Source organism: Anser cygnoides, chromosome 14 (genome assembly GCF_040182565.1).
Source record: "Anser cygnoides isolate HZ-2024a breed goose chromosome 14, Taihu_goose_T2T_genome, whole genome shotgun sequence".
Classification (NCBI taxonomy): domain Eukaryota; kingdom Metazoa; phylum Chordata; class Aves; order Anseriformes; family Anatidae; genus Anser; species Anser cygnoides.
Genome location: NC_089886.1, coordinates 823,656 through 839,260, shown reverse-complemented (window position 1 = coordinate 839,260; position 15,605 = coordinate 823,656). Strand labels below are relative to the sequence as shown.

At 44.1% G+C, this 15,605-nt stretch overlaps 1 long non-coding RNA gene across 21 annotated transcripts in view; it reads right to left on the bottom strand.

The window, feature by feature from the left end:
• Positions 1 to 7,922: 7,922 nt before the first annotated feature.
• The window catches only part of LOC106032731 (uncharacterized), a 96,418-nt gene continuing 88,735 nt past the window's right edge, over positions 7,923 to 15,605 (bottom strand). For 19 of the 21 annotated variants that reach the window (XR_010824922.1, XR_010824929.1, XR_010824927.1 and 16 more), the window contains one exon: positions 7,923 to 14,644. This is a non-coding gene — a long non-coding RNA (uncharacterized lncRNA). The remainder of the gene's footprint in view (positions 14,645 to 15,605) is intronic. The other 2 variants (XR_010824926.1, XR_010824931.1) reach the window with 2 other exon arrangements.

Below are 15,605 nucleotides of genomic sequence, written 5' to 3'. Positions count from 1 at the left end.
CTAGCTCTTAGAATAATCACACTCATTATTCATAAATTAACTGGGGCTTTACAAAATAAACGCAAAAGCACAGTCCTTGCATAGAAGGATTTCCAATGGACAGGTTGCTCTATCTTTTCTTCCAGCTGGATGAGTACCTACAAGACAAAGTGATCAACCGGTGATAAGACAGCACTATCTCTTTTCACTTTCCGTATCTTTTCTCAGTTCTTTCTATTGCATTTAGTTTTCTCCATGTCTGGAATCACAGCACATGTACTACCATTGCCTACAAGCTAAATCAGTGCCCCAAAATCATCGAGCTTAGTGCGGAAGAAATCAAGCCACATATTCCTTTGTTTGGCTCATCACCAACATCATTAGCAGCTCACACAAATCAGAGTAGCTGAGGTTGGCAACGTCTCTGGAGACCATCTAGTCCAACCCTCTGCTCAAGCAGCACGAGCTGCAGCAGGTTGCTCAGGTCCCAGTCCAATTGAATTTTGGAGCACCTCTCTCCGAGGATGGAAAATCCACAGCTTCTCCAGGCAACTCATTCCAGTGTTTGATCCCACTCACAGAAGTATTTTTTTCCGTTATGCTCTGACAGAATAATTGACCTGATTACAACACTCATCCTAAGGCAGCCCAGGACGCTGTTGACTTTTTTCCCCCCAGCAGGAGCACATTGCTGGCTCATGTTCAGCTTGGTGTCCACCAGGAAGCCCACGTTTTTTCTGCAAAGCTACTTTCCAGACAGTCTCAGTGTGATCTGCAAACTCACTGAGGGTGCGCCATTGTCACATCATCCAGGCCAATAATAAAGATGCTAATCCATATTGGCTCAAAGTCAATTTCACAGTCTCTGATGATTACAGAAAAGAAAGCACCAGGCAGTGTGAGCAGGTTAACGATTGGACAGAACAGAACATTAAGTTTAATGAATTCTGAGCATTTAACTTGAATGGACAAGACAGTAGCTCTTTTCTGCTGCAAGACTCACACATTCTGCCTGAATATCACTTCAGAGAAATTTTCCATTAACTTGGACAACAATTTTGCAACCTCCGAGACATCAGCAGCTTACCCCTTACCATATATCCTCTGAACCTTGTTCATACATATTTCATGCTAACAGCTGTATCTGACTTGTTCATTCCAACCCCACAAAGTACTTTGTGCTTACATAGCAGGTTTGGGATTCCACGCCCAATCTTCCAGAGGCTGACTCTTGAACATCAGTGCTATGAAGAACACAGATAGTTCTTCATATGGATTCACCTTGGCTATCTGCATAAATTTTCATATAGGTTGCTGAAAAGCTTCTCGTCAGATCTCTGATTTTCTTTGAATGTTTTGGATGTGCAAGCATCACCTAGCATATAGACAAGCTTTCTGCTGCTGTTGTAGCCATACTATCTCATGACAATACCACCCACATTGCAATCCTACCTGCTCATCTTCATTTTAGCTTCTTGCTTAGATCTTTCCACAGAGTTGCTCAGACATCTGACATACCCTTAGGAACAAATTCTATGTGCCACATCGCTTCAAGCCATTTAAAGTGTAGGTCTTCGCTTAACAGGTTCATTTTGGATGGAAGGGATTAGAGAGTGATCACACTCAGCTCTGCTGGCAGATTGACGTGATGATCAGCAGCTGGGAACGGGCAGAGCCCTCACCCCCAGCACAGCTGTAGCCAGACAGGGTGGGTGTCCGGAGCAGAAGTTGCACAGTGTTCTCTCTTTGCTGTTTTTATGGCATGTTTCATAACAGATGGATTAGAGACAGCCTTATTTGTGTATAGTTTCTAGCATTTGTATACAAATACAGTTCTTTGTACAAAGAAAACTACTCCCAAAACACTTGTATGAAAAACAAATTTAACAAAATGGTACAACTAGCAGAGGACACAAACATGACTGCACTGGCAACCGGATGGGATGCAAAGTACTGCTCTGTGCTGTTTTTGCAGTGCGCACCTGGTTCTGCTTGCTTAGACTGTAAAGAGCCCAGAAAGGTGCAAAGCCCTGGTCAGGCTGTGCAGGACCACGGCTGGAGTGTTTCCTCAGCTGCAGGATGCTGAACGCGGCATGGGGAGGCTGTGTCCTTGTTAGACAATAAAGCTGTGTTGGCCAAACTGTCCATGCGCAATTGCTTGTGTGATCAAAAAGAGGCATAACTCAAGTGAGACTCAAACTTCATGAGCTATTATTAGCACTTTAATTGTCTGTATATTGCAGATTGCAAAAGCCAAATCTTTATAAAGCCAGTATGCCATTAGATACTGTTCGTATTTTCCATCATTATTGGCCATCTAAAAACCACAATGTCAAGATGAGCACTATGATTTCTTCTTCCAGTATCATCAAGAGAGCAGATGAGGTTTGGTTCTTGGCATTAGGTCCCTTTCTTGCCAGGGCACTAAGATTTTGGAAAGCCTAACTTAGCAAGTGGCTACAATTAATGAATAAACCTCTGCAGTAAAGAAATCCCCGCACATCTTGTATGGTAAGATACAGCTGCAAAGGGGCATCATTTCATTCCACTGCTTACAGAGTTGTTTGTAACCTTTTTCAGTAAAGCTTAAAAAACAAGTAGGCTAGTACGGGTCATCATTAAGATTTGTCATTAATCATATTTTGGAGGGCCCAGACTCCAGAAGCTGCAGTGTAGGTACTGCACTATAGCTCTGAATTGCTCTTAAGCTTCTCAGAATAAAACAAAGCACTATCTTCTCTCTAGAGCCTGAAGAAATATTGCAGGTGTACAGGAGAGATAGAAAACTAAAGCCACCTATTCTGTGTCTGTCATCTGCATCAGTGAAGCAGATTTTTTTCCTCTGATGCTGGGGACAAAAGCTGATGGTTGATGCAAAGCTCCATGTGCATGCCCCCAGGTCACTCACAGACCAGGGAGAGCATGTGGATTCCGAGGGGTGTTGGGACAACAAGGAATGAATTCCTCTGCTCTGTCTCCTTTGTGAGGCTGGTGGCAGCAGGTCCTTGCGAGGGAGCCTGAAAGCTGGATTGCAGCACCTAACACCCATGCTCAGGCTGGGAACCGCAAACTCCCTGCTTCCCTAGCTGGGTGTTGAGCCTCAGAATCCGCTGCAAGCTGCTCTGAATTATTTTTACCAGAGTTGTGCTAGTTGACTGCTAGTGCAAAGGACAGCTCTTTTGTTTTACTTTCTTTAATTGGCAACACGAGTGTGCCTAAGAATATCTTCATTGCTTGGAAACAGAGTGACTTTGTGCTTGTCTGTCGTATCCTCCCATCTCAGCTCTCCATGAGGCATTCCTGGCCCTCGGAGAGCGGCTGGAGGCTGTCTGCCTGCTCCTCCTCGGCCCCATCAGGTGCGGGGCCATGGGGTCCCCCCCCAGTGCCCCCAGGGCAGCCTCCTCCTGCCTTGGGGGCGAAGCGCGCAGGCGTTAGGCATTACGGGTAGAAGTGAGGTGAAATAACGTAGCAGAGCGTTCAGCTTGCTGCTGTCTGGAACTTCAGGTGTTTTTTACCCCTTTGTAACAGAAGAAGCTGCATCTCAAGCTCCAATTGCACCAAGCATCGGAAGAAGGAAGGAAGGGGCTGCAGAGCGGCTGTTGGCATCTGGCCAGTGTGGGCCCTTTTTGCAGAGACATCTTTCAGAATAACAGTTTTGATTTGGCACAGCAATGCAGGACTGAAACACCTCTTTTGAAGCCCACAGCAGTCATCCTGACTCACCCGTTGTCTTGGGTTGCACACTGACATTTGGTGACTCAAACTTTCCCTGTGAGAGGCAGGGGTTTTCACACACTACTCGGAGTGTTGTACAGCAGTTTCATCTGGCAATGCAGGGGAGAAGAGGCGGATTTCATACACAAGCTTGGGAAAAAAGAAGAAAGGAGGAGGTTGAAGTCAGCTAAAATGTTAACGTGACAGCTCTCCTTCTGTTCCCTGTCTGGGGGAGGCCCGGCTGCGGCCTGCACAGGACAGCGCCACGCTCGGCCCGGCCCCGCCGCCGCCGCCCCATCGCCCGGCCAGAGGGAGCCGTGAGCGGGGGCAGCCGGGGCTCGGCACCTCGACACCCCCGGCCGGGGGCTCCGGGGGGCTCTGCGGGTGCCGGCACCCCTGCTCCCCCATGGCAGATCGCACGGGATCGCTGGCAAAACCCATGCACAAGCTCTCTGGGTGGAACACCCGAACCCAGACAGAGCCAAAGTCTGCCATCAACGCTCGGTTCAGACAGAAATATGTGGCTACTTTCCTGTGGGCTGCTAAATCTGGATGTCTTACAAATGTTTTCTTGTCCTGAGGACAGTAATTTCCTCTGTCCACTCTGTGTTGTGTGTGGCTCTAATGCCTGGACAAAAGGCTTCCTGGTTCGAAAACGGCATGAGCATTGCCAAGGAAATAGTAAGGCGTTCCAGATAATTATGCTTTAGTAGAGTTTAATCAAAGAAGCCGTGGAATGTACTAGCACCAGAGGCATCCTTCAGATGTATTGATTTCCACTACGAAAGCCACATCTGTGTGCTGTAGCATGTTGAGAAACAGAAAGAGGGGATTGTGAATCCTGGCTGGAAGATGGTTGGAATAAGCTTTATAAATCAATGCACAAATATGCTGTTTTATTTCTCAGAAATAAGAACAGAATATCTTTTACTCTTCCACCTCCTAGGGTTGTTTGTTGTGTTGTGTTGTTGTTGTTGTTTTTTTATTTTTCATTCTTTTTCCTTCAGAAATACCTTTTTATTTGAAGCACACGTTTCTCTGGTTAGCAGCCAGACATACTTTATCTGATCAGGAGGTTGAACCATTTTATTCTCTAAAGTTGAAGTACTTCAGCAATCTGTTAACATTTCTCACAGCAGTAGCTCAGAGGGTAACCAGGACTGCTGGTGTAAATTAGTACGTTCTAGATTTCACATTTAATACAAAGCTATAATTCAGGGGGATGACTGTGTAGACCCTACAGCAAATTCCTCTTTTTCTGTCAAACCTTATTTACTCTACAGAATGGAAAATCGTTTGCATTTACAGTGGGTTTGATAGTGTGTTTATGTGCATTTAACATATCTGTAACATGATAATCCTAAAACTAGCCTTGTTTGTGGGTAAAAGGGTTGGTTAAAAACACCTCATCCCAAGCCTAATACATTTTACTAATGCCACGTGTGGCCTCTGTAAACAGCTGCTACTATAAATGATGTGCATGCACAGTTTGTGTGTAAATTCATGGCTTCAGTTCAAGTACGGAGCTACACTTTATATAAAGCTATACTTTAAACAAGCACACTGAGCTTCACCACACTCCCTTTGTCTTTCTGCTGCCTCCAAACATGCATTCAAAGCTGCAGTGGAGCAAAAGTTCCCCTCAGTGGAGATCCCCGATTTCCTGGGACATATTTTCACTTCATTAAAATTCTGTGGTTGGCAAGCAGAAACACACTGCCAGAGATGTTGCGGGAGAGCATCACTGGCTCCAGAAACCAGAAAACTTCCAGGAAGATGGACAATCTATATCACAATGATTGTAGGAAGAAGGAATCTGGGGTGCCTCTGGCAGGGCTCCAGCCGCGGAGGGGCAGCCGGGGGTTCGGTTGCCTCCTCCCGATCGCTGCCCCCCCGCACACCCCCAGTGGCAGCGGCACACGCCAGGTGTCCCGCATGAATTGGTTTGCTTGGTTCCTCTTGTCAGTAGGCACACAGAGATTAATCAGTCATCTTGGATGAAATTCATCTCAGCCAACATCATTTAAATGTAGATGCCTCACCGAAGCTAGTCGTTTTGTTCCCTCTATGGGGCGTTGCACACGTCATTTACTGAGGTGTGAGGTCCGTGCAATACACTCATCGTGGCGTTACGGCAGCTCCTCAGGCCAGGGGTTTGCCCGGCTGTCCTAGCGGCCGTCACAGCACCCCAAGAGCCAGGACTCGCCGGACCACGTTTGCCTGACGCTGTTCCTCCATTCGATCCCTGGGACTCTCCAGTCTCCAGTGGGCTGGAAAATCCATTTCTCTTCTCACACTGCACCTACCCGCTCCCCTTCCTTGGGTGACAGGCTGAAATGCTCAGAACCTGGGCAATTTGAAAATAGTTTTTCTTATTTCCATGGCACTTAAAAACACTAACTTGCAATGGGAATACCATTCGTCACCTGTCTTTCCTACTGTATGAAGCTAAATGGAGCTTACAATATCATGGTATTTGAAAGCACTAGGAAAAATACAGATACATCACATTTAATTAACTTCTATTGGAGTTATTAATTAGCCCTGGAGCAGATCACCTGCCAGACACCTTTATCCTGGCTGAGGGACCAGAGCCCTGTTGTATTTGGGCTGGATGGATACAAAAATATCTCTGCTCTGAGGAACTTACAGCAGAGCCAGCAAAGAAACCTCCACATGACCTGTTTCTCCCTCAAGAGGCTGATTTACTATAATGGAAGCATTTACAAGAACATAGGTGTTTCAACTACATTTTCAACTGGATAATATTTCTCATCTGTTTGAAGAAAGCACCGACTAAGCCCAGAGAGGCTCTGGGAGGGATGGCGTGGCGTTGCCTGCGCTGCGTCCTGCTGTGCCCCGAGCACAGGCACCACCGCCAAGGGGAGCGCCCTCCCCACCAGCCGTAAACCTGGGGCCGTGTCTGCTCCTTCACCTCTCCCGCGTATTTGAAAAGTTGGGTCTTGCACTGCTGAGTAGGGAAAACACTAAAGCTAAAACTCTTCTGCAGGTGTCTAAGCAGTTTCCCATCTATCCAAGTTACCATCTGAACAGACAAATGCGCACTCGGATTTCCACAACCTTGCTTTTCAAAGCATCTCTTTTCGTGTAACTTAGCAGCTTCTGGATGTTGCATGCCCAGCTGTGTTTTCCACTGAATCAGTCTTAGAAACAGGCTGATTGTCACCATAGCTGGCTAGCAAATAGGCTGAAAAATCCACTTTCCATAAGGCAAGACAGACCAAAGCCAATGTTTTAGTAAAAGAAACGATTGATATTTAGGTATTTGGCATATTCATTAAGTTACTTGAAAGGTCACCCTTTTAAACATTTGCAAACAAAATGCAGTAAGAAATTTTAGCTACACTCTATATAGCATACCAATGAGAAGAAATTTAAACAATAGTAGTCTTCCATTTAAAAAGAACAAACAGAAAGATTTGTGCTTCTCTTATCTCTAATCCTTACTTCTCCCTCCAGAGCTCTGGCACAATTAGTTATTTCATATTAATCACAGTTTTTGCTGTTCACTTTTTTTTCTACGGCAGCTTTCCACAGTCCTGTGTCTGTGTCAGAGGAAATAAAATACAAGTAGCACTAGCTCCTATAGCTTAGCAAGGACAGCACATTGACTGCTGAGGAAGATCAAGAGTTACTTTTCATTTTTCCAGCCTGCACATAGGGAGATCTATTTCTGTAATTGCAGGTGTAAATCTGCCCAGAAGGCTGATCTCTATTTGGCCAAAATAGCTGGAGTCAGTGCAAATCTCCAGCTATTTTTCAACTGTGGATTTTTTGATGCTATAGCTTAGGGGGAAGTTTTTCTTACTTTTACATTTGATGGCTTATCAAATGCTAAAGAAATGTGAGATGTATGTAATTGTTTTGTATGCACAATGGGAGAGGCTACAATGAAGTTATATAAAATTGTGAATGGCAGATTAAGGGTGAATAGGGAAAAACTAATCTTTCACATAGAACAAGGAACACAAAATTAAATTATCTAGCAGCAGTTTTAAAACAAACAAAAAGAAGTACACGTAATTACATTTTGGAAATCATTGCCATGGAATGCGTTGAAAAGCACGAAGTGTGAATGCGTTCAGGAAACAAGGGGCAAACTCCTGCTGAAAAGGCTGTCAATGGGTGCTAAATGCAACAGCGCAGGTGGAAGCCGTGGAAGGTGGGTAAGAGCTGTCACCTTCTCGTTCTCTCCTTTTGATGTTCCCTAATGACCACGTCAGGACTCAGAAACGGACCTTTGTCCGGACCCTATCCAGCCCTTCTAACACACCACAATCAACAGCCCCATGGCTCTACACCGTTCCAGGTCGTGCAGTCTGAAGTTACAGACGAGTTCCTGGAGCCATTTATAATCTCGTCTAACGTGCACTTTGGTCTCTGCTGCCTGATTAGAAGGAACAGAGATCACTTTAAAGGCAACAGGCAGGTCCAAGCAAACCAGACCGCAGTGCACAAGCTCACGAGCAGATCGCGCTTGTGCTGTCCCTGGTGTAGGTAAAACCGCACGGCAGTGCGCTGTGCCTACAGCGCGGCCACGATGATCGGTCACCCAATGCACCCCCGTGCTGCAGGCAGGTATACGGTGTACTTACACGGCTTCACGTTGGCTTAATCCACTGTCAGCAGGAGTCTGCGTGCAACTTGCTTATATTACCGCTCCACTGTGTATTTACGAACACACACCCTACCAAGAGGGTCACCTTTCACTGTCACAGCAAACCATGTCTTTCCCTGGATATCTGCTCATGCTTTTAAATTTTCCCTTAACATTTATTAACAATAAACAACCTCCTTTTGAGTTTAACTCCTCAGCATTAATATGATTCAATTTTACCTCATTTCAGTTGGAGCTCAAGTACTTTGGCAAATAGAAAAGTTTCAGATCATAAAGGTTTTGATAGCCAGAGCACGTTTTTTAATTCCTGAGAAGTGATAGACCAACAGTGAATGTCAAAGGCAATAAAAGCTGTCCAGTCTCACAGACTTTAACTTAGACATGTAACCGTACGGACAAGAGTGCATGTTAGCTCACCGCAGCCTTACCCTCTTCAGTCTTGACGTAAAGACGTTCACTTTCAGTCCACATTACCAGCAGTAGACAGGCACATCTTGAAATTTTTCATCAGAGAGCAAACCGGTGTCTGCAGAAGACCAGACCTGGGAAATCCTTAGCTACAGCTTTCATTTCATTGTCATGTCTTGTAAATCAGTTGCACAGTCTCCATTAATGAGATAGAGGCAAGCACACTTCAAGAAAAAGTTAATTTGGCAGTCAGCAGTTAGCTGTGAAATCCTCATGGCACCCTGCGTTGGTCAAGGTGCTGCACAACAGTCCAAGAGAATGCCCTGAAGTTATTTTCCAGATAGAATCTAGCACCTCGTGGGGCTCTTTAGCACTCTCTTGCTTACACGATGTTTGTGACCCATGTCTCTGCCTCCAAACCAGCCTCCCTGCTGCTCGTGCCCAGCCACAGCCCTGCTCAGTGCTTGGGAGATAACAGGAAAAACGTGTCTGGGCAGCAGCATGTTCCCCACAGTTTGCTGCTCAGCCGTTTCACGGCAGGCCAGATGAGACTTGGGATAGAGGTTGAAGGTATCATCCAGTGTCCTCCCCAGCTCTGCTAAGCCATTTCTCTGTCAGAAGGTGATGACACATCTTCTACACTTCTGAAAGGCACATGGAGATGGGCAGATAAGCAGTGCTACTCCATAAAAACGTCTTAATTATTATTCTTCTCCTGTCCTGAAAATGTCACACAAATGTCACTTTTCAATATAATAGTTACTTCCATCTAGGATTGGATCACCTCTGTTCTTCAAGGTGAATATAATAATGTTGCATCTCCTCGGTGCTGAGATTGTACCACTGGCACTCAAAGTAAAAAGATGAGTAAAGAAATCAGGGTTGAGTCCTTTGTCTCTCCTAGATCATGTTTTTTGTTTCATACATTTTACTTCTCTTGAGATGAAGTGATAGGCATCTCCCTCGAACGAGCTAGACTGTCTTACATCCCCATTTAGGTCTTTCAGAAAGGCTGCTTGGTAAAGGCATCCCGTTCTCACTGGACACTGAATGTTATGCCACTTGAACTCTTATTGATTGTGGTATTTAGAGAATGCTGTACTCTGTCGTCTTCCAATTGATGGTTAATATATGAGATGAGACAATGTTCCCTGTCAAAGCATACTTGGTTATATTGACCTTGTCAGTAGTATTTAAAGCAGAACAACAGATCCAATTTCATTGAGGAGACTCTAAAAGGCGTCGCTGTACTCCCCAAAAGCCATAATCTGTCCAGTACTGAACTTTTCCACTAGATTAGTTAAATGCAGTGATCAAAAGCCAATTTTAAACTCAGAAGTATGTTTGAGGCAAGTATTACATCAGTATTATTAAGACAAGTCTTTTCAAATGAGGACAACAAATAAAGACAACTGACCTGCAAAGATACACCACCCTTTGAAGACCTACACTTGTCCCTGAGACGTACCTGACCGAGGGCTTTCTGCTGCTCCAATGCCTGCTAATCCGAACAACCTGCAATGTGACCTGAGCCCCAGGATGCCTGAAGGGGTTTTTAAATGCCTAATTCCTGTTTACTTTCTCCAGTCCTATAAATACACGGGGGACTTGGTCACCTAACGCTTCTGTGGCTATAGGTCTGGACTGACTGAAATTACTGGAGACGCCGGGCTCTCCACGCCCAGGAGCAGGAAGCGGTTTCTCTGGTGATTAGAGATGATGCTCTACCTACTTTTACTTGTGTCCTGCTTGTACGACCAGTCAGCCGAGGAAGCCACGTTGCACCCCATATTAAGTTTTTAAGAAAGAAAAATACTATTGTACTTTTATTATTATTATTATTCAGTTGCTGTAAATATGTCTGCCTATAAATACATATTCAAAAATATATACTCAGATAATGTATTGCAAATACCTACAACCAACTCCCTATGAATTTATACCAATGACAGTATTTTTTCCCCCATATCTTCACCTAAATATGTAATTTTAACGCTTACAGGTTGGATTTTTGAATAAGAATCATCTCCTTCCGGCAGATGCTTGCTTTCGTGGTGAACTCGAGTGGAAAGCTGGTCTGTAAGAAAGTCATTTGGCTGAACAATTCTTTATCACATTTGAGGTTCAATGATGCGTTTTTATTAAGTAAAATAAAAATACAGCAAGTATTTTACAACGTGCCATCAATAACTAATGCCTATTTGAGGGGGCAACAGGATGAAGATATCTGCTGTAATCTTTTTTCAACAAGATTAATCTTAACTCCACCATTTTTGAGCATTAGACACTGGAGCTTACAATATTGACTGTGTTTTTATCTTACAATGTTTAAGACCACATCTCAGAAAGTGGGTACTTTATGTTTAACTTAAATTCTTCTTTTCTCCAGTAATTCTTAGAAATTGTATTTTGGTTCTTTCCAACAATAAGTTGTCACGAGGATTAAATAAGTCCTCTTGATAAGAAGTCTTCATACTTGCTCTGAGCTTTGTGTACATGCCTATAGCTACCTCAGTACGAAGCAGAGATGAAGTGCTACAAGTTGGGGCACACAAACCAGCCATGGCTGTAAGTTCTCATTACGATTCTAGTTCAAAGGCTCCTTTCAAATTTATCTTATCGTGCCATGAAACAGCACCAAAATGGCAACACTGAGATTGCAGCTTTGTTTTAAGAAATAAGAGCAACCCGCCCCAACAAAGAAGAGGTACTTTGATGTATTTCTCCTCCCACCTGCAGTTCTCTCTTCATCCTTTTCACTCTCTGAAGTGTTAAACAGAGTTTTTTCTGTGGCTAAACGTCTTAACTTTTGTTCACCCTGCTCCTCTTGATTTCTAAGAGTTTAGGGTGCAGTCTTCATCAGATATTAAAGAGCCATGTGAAGTAAATACAGTAAAGTACACTTGGTCTTTTTATGCTCTTTAATTATCCAGAGCTGGATGTTAAATTTTGCTCTTCTCCCCAGTGACTACCACAGCTCACTCAGCACTTTGCACGTACGCGGGTCAGGTGCATCGCCTCCCGGTGTGCTGGGAATTAACGGCAGGGTGGCGCCTGCCCACGCTGCCCACACCCGGGGGACGAGCATAAAATCATGTAGCTATGCATCTCTCTAACACAGCCCTGCTTCACAGAATTAAAAAGTGTAACTATGAACGATATATGATGCAGAGTAAATTTCCACTTTGGCATCATGTGCCTAAGGATACGATTCCTGGTAACTCTCGCGTGTACGATGTCTGCCTGATTAAAGAGATTAGGAGTGTGTACAAGGGAGCATTACCCGTTCAGCCAGTTTAAAACATATTTTATCGCTTTGGGGGATAATCAGACCATAACAGGGCTGTCGTGTTTCTTCCACCTCCCAGCAGCGGTGATGGCAGACCCCTTGTCGAGAAGCACGCTGCTCTGGGCAGCTGCGACCCACGGGTGACAGCGCCGCATTTCCTGAGAGCTGGTCCCAGCACTTCTAATACCATCCGGCAAGCAGGTACCAGAGGATATCAAACCTAACAAATTTAATAGGTTTGTGCCTTGAAGAATGCAGCAAATATATCACCACCCTTACCACTTCAGCAGTTTGAGCTCCTGAATAAACCACGAGCGACGTATGGTACAGGAAGCACACCTTCTGTCAGGTGCAGAGTTGTGACCACCCCCTGTATGCCAACGCCCAGCTTTGAAGTATTTCAAAAGTTTCCAAAGGAGATGAAAACAGATCACTAACATGAGTTAAAAATATATATATATTAAAAAAGCCTTGTTTTTTAACACCACGTGTAAAAAAGAAAAACACTAAATAATCTGTTAGATGATCTCCAAGGGAATGTTTATGGAAGTATAATCAGAACATAAGCTACATTTTTATATGAAGAAACCTGAGTGTGTGAGACCACAGAGTGAAAAACAATATGTAATCACCAGCTTAGAAGTGGGTATTTATCAGTATAAATGCTGAGAAGATTCTGATTACAAGAGGGTATTTTTCTACTGATTTGAGGTCTCGAATACTTTTTTTAAATACCTTTAGTAGAGCCTGGACAAATTCAGACAAATGAGTACCAGAAGGCATAAGGACGTTTGCCGGGTATCCAACCAAAGTTAGTTAAAGGAATCCACACGGATTTATTTTCCACGTGGAAATACCTGAATGCCCGACAGTTCAGTCTACACCAAGGAGGCAGCAGTAACTTACTAAGTTCCTGCTACTATCTTTGTTGTATTTCTTGTTAGCCCTATGCAAAAAGGTCTCCACGTTATGAAAGCTTATTCACTCACTGGGAAATGAGGCGACAGAAAAGCAGTGCTGCGTGGCCTTGAAGTACCCACGCTCCGGCTGCCGAACTCCTTTACCTGTCCTGCTGCTCCCAGGCTTGCCTCCGCTCTTAGAGCTCATCCTGCACCAACTGACTGGACTCAGTGAACGATTGTTTGCACTCTGCTTATTTAAGTTCTGTAAGAACTGTAAGCAATGCTAATCAAATAATTGCTGTGAAGAGTTAGAAATGTGCCTTGTATTAATATGCGCTGATTCTTCAAGTTTCTTACCAATAAATACCTGCAACAAACTGATCAGTTTAATACCAAAAGCAGCAAACATTTTACAGTTCAACAAGTTTAACCTTTCCTAATTCAATATCCTCATAATTACCTTTATTAAATAACTGTGCTTAATTTCTGTAACCACAATAAAATAAAATGAAAAAAATAAGGTAAGGAATATCCGAGCACAGAGTCCCATGGCATAGGAGCTACCCTGGGACATACAGACCAGATTTCCACCCCATTCATGCTGCATTGCCCGAGCGACAGACTCCTTGAGGAAACCACAAACCACCCCTGCTCAGCGAAGCTGGCTTAAAATTTTCAGTAGAAACATTCTTTTATACCATAACTGACTTTTTCATTAGCTTCAAAGATGTTTTGTTTGTGGCTGAAATATCACAAGAAAAAAAAAATCAAACAACTGCAGTTTTCCCTGTTTTGATCTTTCTTGACCATAACATGTTCAAAAAGGTCAAGTACTTACCAGTTTGGGGCAAATTAACCTGGTATGCTTCATACAGTTGGCAAAGAGAGGCAGTATCACAGAAGAGTAACTCACGACTGAGAGCAACATGTTTCTGCAAATACCACACATGTGACCCTCTATAGTTTTACATATATACCATACCAAGTTCTTCTCCTGGGAAATGTTCCCATGTTTATTTTACTCCTCCTAGTAACAAATTTAAATGTCTTTTTTTTTCCCCCTGTATCTTATGTCTTTGCTTTTCTGTGTTTTGTAGAGCATCTTGTCACTGTGCTGTGCTATCGCTGCAGCACTAATCTGTAAGTATAATCCCTCCTGCTTCACATGGGGTGCCAGCCTCAAAAACCAACAGATCGCTCAGAAAGGAACAGACATCAGAACAAGAGCTTGGGAAAAACTGAATTCCCACATGGCAGAGTAAGAAATCTTCTGTTTTGGAAAGGAAAAACCTATGTGCTGCCAAGCCCGTGTTCTTGGCGTCAGACAGTCCCCTCTTCCTCAGTGGCAATTTTAGCTGTGAAACGCAGACCTGGAATCCCAGAGCGGGACGACGCAGAGAAAAGCTGGGCTTGGAGGAAGCTGATGAGAAACACGAACCACCCACATTTTGTTGTCACTGCTCCCTACCTGCATTCACATTACCTCTCCTGAAGAAGAAAGCTGACTTTCCTGTAAATCTCCCAGACAGCCTCCAGGCTCCGCTCGAGATGGGACAACCACCACCACCACCACAGCTCGTCCCCTTAGCAGCTGTCCCCGGGATTGTCTCAGACCCTTTCCTGGTGGCCCAGACCCCTGCCTGGCCATGTCTCCAGTGCTGGGGTGGTGGGGCTCATTCTGAAGCAATTTATTCCATAGATTTAGTGTCAGCTCTGAAAAAATAGAGTTTAAATTACTGGAGGGTCTCTAAAGCATAAACCTGATAAGTCACATCCAAGACCTATTTAAATAAACCTTTCTACTTAAGCAAGAGACTGGACGGAAACATTCTCCTCCAGGCACCTTAGTACCTAGGAGAATGACACGTGTGCTTCCTCGAAACAGCATGATGGGGAGCTGGAGATGTGCAGCTGGGCTGTGACAACGCCATACTACACAGATCTAAACTCCCCTCTGGCTCTGTGTGTCACCTCTTTGGAGGAGGCACCAGCTACCAGCTCCTGCAAAGGGATGCAGGACCTAGGATCAGGCTTCACTGGCAGCCAGCCAGTTGGCTGAGAAGAACAAAAATATCTCATTAACTGAAAAAAAACCTCCCAAACTGTCATGTTTCAGGGCCACAAGTGCTTTCAATCACAATCACTTTCTGTCTCAGCAGGAAGAACGGTTTTCATTCAGAAAGGGACCCGTTCATCAGAGAGAACAACAGAGATAAATCAATAAATGTCTGGGTCTTTATTAACTCTGGGATCAAGCCCTTTGGCACTACCTGTGAAGCCACCAGCTACAGATCGCAGTGAACGAAAGCATCCTCCACATTAGTTAAACTGACTTTTAGCACTCATTTCTGCTTAACTCTGGAACACAAGAAAATTCAAATGCCAAATGTGGGCTGGATTTCCACCATCCAGCCCCCAGTGTCACACAACTCCTCCTCCTATTCAGGATGGGTAGTGGGAGAAACAAAAAGAAGTGATGTACAGGAACATGATTTAGTAACCTCACAAATTATGTTATTTGTTATATATTGAACAGCATTTTAGGGTTGTTTTTCTAAGGAAATCATCAAAAGCTCATACTTTCAGTCCAAAATGATCACAAAAAGTTTCTGAATTCCAAAGGACATATGAGGAATGGGAAAACTAAAACCCACAGCTTTTGAACTAGCTCTAC